The following is a 7,391-nucleotide window of genomic DNA, read 5'->3' as shown; positions in this document are numbered from 1 at the left end:
TCCCTCCCTCCCTCCCTCTTTTTCGCCTTCCCTCACTTTTTTCAGCGCTTTCTTCCACACATCCAGAGGACAAATCATTGCAGCCTAGAGGAGTAGCAGGCGCAGTTGTTCTGTGAAGTTCTGCCTTGGTTTCCTAATCTAAGATTTATTTTTTAAACACACCCTTACACACCCGCTCCCGTATTACCTTTCTCGTCCCTCCTCCCCAGCCCCTTTCAATTTCTCTTTATAACCACTAAGCAAAACAGCTGGGAAGAAGCAATCAAACATTGCTTTATCTTTATAAAATACAGAAATTGCCTACTAAAAATCCCATTTCTACTTTGAATGAAAGCCATTCAGTACAGTATAATTTTGCAGGCTAATGAGCCGGTTTTACAGGCAAGTGTTTCGTGTAATATGTTGTGGGAGAAATGAAAATGTCCTTGAAGTGACATCATTTAAAATTGACTGTCACAAATGAAAAAAAAAAAAGGCCATATATTCCAAAACAAGAAGATTTTAATCCAAACTTCATTTCCAAGAACGGGGACTGTCTTTTATTAATTTCCAGCTGAGTTATGAATCACTGAGGGTTCTAAGTGGCTGGAATGAACCAAGATACCCCTATTTAAAGAAAAAGAAAGAAGAGAGCTTTTCCAAACTTTTAATTTTCATTTGAGTATGGTTAATTACCGTGAAGGAGTGTTGGGGGCAAGAGAAAGGATTTTCCTCTCTTCAGCGGTTCCTGCTTTCTCCCCTGCACAAAGTTACATGTTTACATTTAGGAAAAATACCCTGTTCTGAGTCGTTTCTGAAACTTCCACTGACAGCCTTGAAAAGGAACTCAAAAAAGACATCCCAAGGCAGTGCTGGGGGACTCATCCGGATCATGGTTTCCTCACTAGTTAACACTTTGTTACCAAAAAGAAGAAGGAGGGAGGAGGAGGGAGGGTCTTTTAAAATATAAACTCTCTTCCTGCTGTTCTCCCTTTCGAAGAAAGGGGTAGGGGGCGGAAAGAACAGCTTTGGCAAGGCAGCTCTGTGATTTTTCTGTTGTTGTTAAGGCTTTTGTTGGCTGGCTGGCTGGTGTTTTCTGGTTGTGCTGGGCTCTGACATCATTGCAAGTTACTTGGCAGTCGGGGCCCTTCCCCAGCCAACTTCTGACCCAGAAAGCTGTGCCTGTTTTACTGGCATCCAGTCATTCCGTATTTTCTCCGTCAAGAAAGCAAGCCCCCCACTGCAGGCAGCGGGCTCTGTGCTCTGAATGAAGATGAAAAGGGGGGGGGGGGACCAGGGGCTTGATGAGAGTCAAACTGCCACTCACCTGGAGGCAGAAAGCTAAAGAGTTGTTCCTTCTCTGGCTACCATGGCAGCAAAAAAAAAAAAAAAAAAGTTCAATTCTTGAGATGCCTGGATTCTTTGCGGAAATACCACTATGGCCAACTTTAGGGAGCAACACCTCCTGAGTACAGTTTACCCTGGACTGAGTTCTTAAAAGCCAGGAATAAAAACATTTCTAGGTTGCAGAAGGCTGTGTGCTAATAGGTCATTTCTAGCCAAGGATTAGATGTGTTTTCAGTCTAGCTATCAGTCTAGACCGCTGAGCCAATCTCGGTGTTTGGTTCACTGGGGAAGGCAAGCAGGGAAGCGGACAATCCACTGACAGAAGATTGGTACCCTTCACCTTTCGGTCAGGATCCACACATTATTCTAAAGGATTCATCATTTCCTTGGTTCCTGGAATCTTGATGGCCAGGGAAATGACAGTCTTTTAATTTGGCTTTTAGTGGAAAGAAGTCTAAGGAAAGTGCTCACTCTATGCAGTTTGTTGGCATTTGGTCCTTTCAGTTGATTTCATACACTTTTAACCTTTCGGCCGCCGGCCAGCCCTGCTCACCTTCCCACTTTGGGCTTTAGGCTCCAGCCACTTCCAGTTCCCCACTGGGTGGGCCTGTTTCATGTCACCATGTCTTCACCTGTGGTATCTCTGCTCTTTCCCCCTAATTTCTATTTTACTTGACTTTTACCAAAGATTTAAGTATCAAAATTTCCTTCATCCCACTAGCCCTGGGATGGGTTTCAGTAACTCTTTTCTGTGCTCTCCCAGCAAGTTCATTTATGTAATTTGCCAAATGGAAGGGAAAATACCTGTTCAGGGTGTCTTGCCTACTGGGTGCTTCTTAACTGCAGGGTTTTGTCTTTTTACCAGGACAGCCTCAGTGCCTAGCACAGTGCCCGGCATTTAGTGAGCACCCTAAATACTTGTGAAACAGGTCAGATAATGGAGCCTACAATTTCCTCACACTCTTTTATGTGCTAAACGAGAGAGTATAATCATCTCTAGACTATGTGCTCCTCTGGAGTAACAACTTATCCTCCTGTATCCCCAGGGCAAGCTTAGTACCCCTGTAAGGATGTTGACTGAATGAGTGAATGAGGGAAGAAAGAAAGGAAGGAAGGAAGGGAGAAAGGAAGGAAGGAAGGAAGGAAAAAAGGAGGAAGATATCTGGCTCTTTCCACACCCAGAAAGAATACTTAAAAAACTCAATGCTATGGATGGTTAGTGATTATGCTTTATTGTTATATGCATACATCTCCCGTCCGTGGTAAGTAGTAACTGAATTCACAATCTTTTGTTTGTTTCCTTCAGGAGTAAAGTTCAGGATTTAATTTCTTAAATATTTTTTAAAGTTATTTATTTATTTTGAGAGAGAGGGGGAGAGCAAGCAGGGGAAGGGAAGAGAGAGAGGAAGAGAGAGAATCCCCAGTAGGCTCCATACTGTCAGCTTGGAGCCCCATGAGGGGTTTCAGTTCATAAGCCATGAGATCATGACCTGAGCCAAAGTCAAGAGTCAGACGCTTAACCAACTGACCAACCTAGGCACCCTGAGAATTTAATTTCTGTGTTTCATTTCCAATCTAGTTTTCAGAATAAAGGCTACCTGAACATTATAGAGAATCTGTGTGTAATAGTCAATAAAAGTATGTCAATCATCAAAGAGTACAACTCATTAACTATTATAATACAAAGCATTAGTGCTTAATATGTGCCAAACTCTGTTCTTAGCAGTTTACAAGTATTACCTCACAACAATTCTGTGGGGTAAATACTATTATTATCTTCATTTCATAGAAGAGGAAATTGAGGCTTTTAGACGTCAGGTGACTTGCCTAAGGCCACACAGGTAGTAACTGAGTAGGATCTGAATCCTCCCTCTTGCTTAGTTGTAACAGTGGTTAACCGTGAGGTCACCGTTAATGGCAATAGTTAATAGTGAAGGCTTTAAAACATTAGAAAACCTGGATTCAAGTCCAGGCTCCTTCTCTCTCGGGGTAATTTATTTGACTGCACTCTGCTTCAGTCTTCTTATCTGTGAACCGAGGGCGATAACAATATTTCAGGTGGGTCTTATGAAGACCGAATGTGATAATGCATGTAAAGTGTTTAGCATCTTACCTGGAACACAGCAAGCGCTGAATAAATATTAGCCGATGTCATTACACATGCCCTGAAGGCAGTGTAATCTTGGAATCCTGCAGAATGGAATGGGAAACTTAATCCAGCCTCACATTAAATGTGAGACTTGGGGCAAAAGCACATGGTATACAATAGGTTTGCAATACATTTTTGTTCCATTCTGTCTCCTTCATTCCATCGTCTACGTCTATAGGCCTGTTAATTCAGATACACACTGCTCACCATCCAGCTGATATGCAATAACATTTTTGTATGAATTTTAATGACTAATACCGTTTCGGATCTAGAATTTCATGTTCCAGAATAAAAAAAGAGGTATTGACATTTCAAAGGTAGCTCCAGCTTTTGTGATTACTTTAATTTGAATGCACATATAGTATGCCTTGCGTTCACACATTATAGAAAGTGCTTTTGTGGCAAGGGATTGCTTTCAAAACTAATCTAAGCTCCCCATGACATGATAAATCATTAATAATATAGACCCAAATCTCGGCATCTGCATGGGCACAGCTGGCCTCCTTGTGTCAACAGTCTGCATATGAAAGTGACTCTGCCAAGATATTTCACTTTAATGAAAAACATTTATCATGGTAAATCTTAAACCTCAAGATTTTACGGACATAATTCATTTCTATTATTATGTACTATGATAAGATACCACTACAGCTATGCTTATGTTTAGAATGATAAAAATGTGCCTTTTTAGTCACTTTGATTATGATTCCTTAGCATGAACAGTTTTTGCTGTATACTCTGAGTAAAAGGAATGCACCATGCATTTATGGAAAGAATTAAATCAGTTACTTCTTTAATTTTGCTAATGACCCCACAGGCGGGGGAAGGACACTACGTACTCAAGTCAAAAAGCAAGAATCAGGGGGCGCCTGGGTGGCTCAGTCAGTTAAGCGTCCAACTTCAGCTCAGGTCATGATCTTATGGTTCGTGGGTTCGAGCCCTGCGTTGGGTTCTGGGCTGACGGCTCAGAGCCTGGAGCCTATTTCAGATTCTGTGTCTCCCTCTCTCTGGCCCTCCCCCAATCATTCTCTGTCTCAAAAATAAGTAAACTATAAAAAGTATTAAAAAATAAAAAGAATCAGTCTTTTTTTTCTCATCAGAAAGATGAACAGTTTAGATGCCCTTAATAATACTAGTTTTTTAAAAATAAACAAAACATCAGAAATGTTATCACCATTTATTTTATGAAAGAACTTTTGAAAAAGCAGAAGCAAATAAACTTTTTAGAAGGAGGGTCAAGCAAAAGGATGATAACTTAGTCAGAATTGCTTAATTGTACTTATATATACTTTGGGAAAGCGTGCTTAGATGCCAGGATGCTAGCTGATGCCTGCAGATAGAGGGAAGCGGAGACTCCGTAAATTCCTCAGAACCTTCTTTACACAAATTTACGGTAACCAAGCCTCTGACCTTGAGGAATTGGGGCTGAATAATATCTATTAAATGCTAGAATCTCTTCACAAAAATGAAAGATAATACAAATAATCCAAAGTGGTAGAGAATTAGAATATGTGGTGTTTTTTAAAATATATACTTTTTAGTTTTTTTAAAATAGACCTCCCTGCCTAATCATCTTCTTCTCCCTCTCCTCCCTCTCGCCCCCTTCTTCTTCTTTTCTTCCTTCCTTCCTTCCTTCCTTCCTTCCTTGCTTGCTTGCTTTCTTTCTTTCTTTCTTTCTTTCTTTCTTTCTTTCTTTCTTTCTGGATCAGCCAATGTTAAAATTAAAACCAACAAAGTGAGAAGAAACTACCTAGGTACCAATTACATCCTAGATACGGACTAGTTACAATAGTATCACTTAGTTTTTGCCACAACTCTTGGAGATAGGTGGGCATCATTCACGAATGAAGAAACCCAGGCTTGTTTGAGTTAACCGTCTTGTCAGGATGTGCAGCCTCATAGATGATGGAGTCTAGAATCTACAATAGGTCCGCTTGGCTTTCAAGCCTAATTTGCTTTCTAGGACACCAGGCTATAAAAAATGAAAAGAGAACAGGTTTGCAAAGCAATGTGTCTTGGATAACACAGGAAATAAAAATATTTAAAACCCACAACTACACTCTCAATGTTAGGTTAAAAATGGGTGTGCTTCAATTTCCAGTTCTTTGATAGTTGTTTCTTGTGACACACAAACTAGCATCAGGAACTGTGCAACAGGGTTTATAGCATACTTTAAACGTCTCTACATTATATGCATTCTATTGCCCACGTAAGTCCTCTGGATGACTTATAAATTAAAAAAAAAACATATTTAACAGCATGCAAATTTATGTTAAAATAAACTCCACTGAAGGGGGGCACGTGGGTAGCTCAGTCAGTTAAGTGCTTAACTCTTGATCTTGGCTCAGGTCATCATCTCACAGTTCAGGAGTTCGAGCCCCACATCTAGCTAGGTGCTGATAGTCTGCAGCCTGCTTGGGATTCTCTCTGTCCCTCTCTCTCTGCCACTCCCAGCTTGCACTTGCTCTCTTTCTCTCTCTCTCAAAATAAATAAACATGAAAAAAAAAAACCACTGGATAGGCTACAAATGTTTCAATTAATGGTTAGGGCCCTATCATGGCATCTTTGGCAAAAAAAAAAAAAAATCCTAACCTCTAAATGCTACATACATGAACTTCCATATATTAGAGCTATAGAGCCAGTTCATTGCTCGAAATCACCAGTGCTACCTGTTGGTTAAAAAAGAAAAGAGTAGGATTCTGGGTAATTTCCATCTTTCCAAACAAGGCGTGCAAGGATATATTTTTTCCTTTCCTTTTGCCTCCTCAGGACATTTTCCCTTATGGACATTTGATTAATACTGACTCTATTAGAGATTTAAAAAAATGACACTGGTAATGTGCAAAGGAGTAAAGGATAATATATGTATGGAGGACAGGAAAAAAGTTGACATTTGGAATAAAAATCAATAGCAAACATTGTTAGCATCCTGCTGTAATTATAGGAGTTGTCTAAAATCCCAGATGCCTTCTTAAACTGTGATGAGGTGGCAAGGCCTAGCAGGAAAGGAGGAGATGCGTTTGGCTAACAAGTGTTCAAATCCTGGTGTGGGATATGGTGTCACTGAGTCAGCAATGGCACAAACGAGGTGACGGGGTAATGCTATCTCCACCAGCCCCAGCTCCTGGGGCTTCATTTATGTCGTAGGAGGAGGCTCAGGGGAAACCTGCTCTTTGTCTAACCTTTGTTTGGTTCCACAAAGTGGTCTCCCCAGATCTCTCTGGCCTCGAAACTAGAACCCATCATCAGCTGACAGTCGGCAAGTAAAAACAGTTAAGGATCATAAATGTTTACAACAGACTTTTCTTACTGGGATGGTACTAGCAACCAAGTTAGACTTAAACATTATCCGATTTCCTTTACTGTAGCCAAGGATGAGCTCAATGGCTGTCCTCTAAAAGTCTGAATTGTCAGGTGTGCTGAAGAAAATCACTTCAATCTCATATTCTTAAGGAACCTTTAAAAAGGAGCCTCAGAGTTTGCCACCATCTGAACTTGTATTTCAATTACAAAACTAAGAGAAGAAACTGGCTAGAAGCCTTTCTGGAAAACGCAGAAGAAGTCCAAAAGGACTGTGTAGAGGCTTTCAACAGTATCACACACCCATTAAATAGAATCTTTCCATATTACAGTTGTATTCAGTGGTTGGCTTTTCAAATCTTACTGAATCTGGATACACACACACACACACACACACACACTATATACTGTGTATGTGTGTGTGTATTTTACTCCTAAGAATTCTTGTTTAAAGTGTTTGTGAGTTCTTTTGCTATTTTAAAATCTTTGGAATTATGCTCAGAAACTACCCCAATGTGTTCTGAATTTCTGGGTCATAATTACAGAACAAACAGATTCATTTCTCATTACAAATTATAATTCAGAATCCTAGTTATGCAATTACTTGCTAATAAA

Source organism: Suricata suricatta, chromosome 9, assembly GCF_006229205.1.
Source record: "Suricata suricatta isolate VVHF042 chromosome 9, meerkat_22Aug2017_6uvM2_HiC, whole genome shotgun sequence".
NCBI lineage: Eukaryota > Metazoa > Chordata > Mammalia > Carnivora > Herpestidae > Suricata > Suricata suricatta.
Note: the sequence above shows the minus strand (reverse complement) of the source record.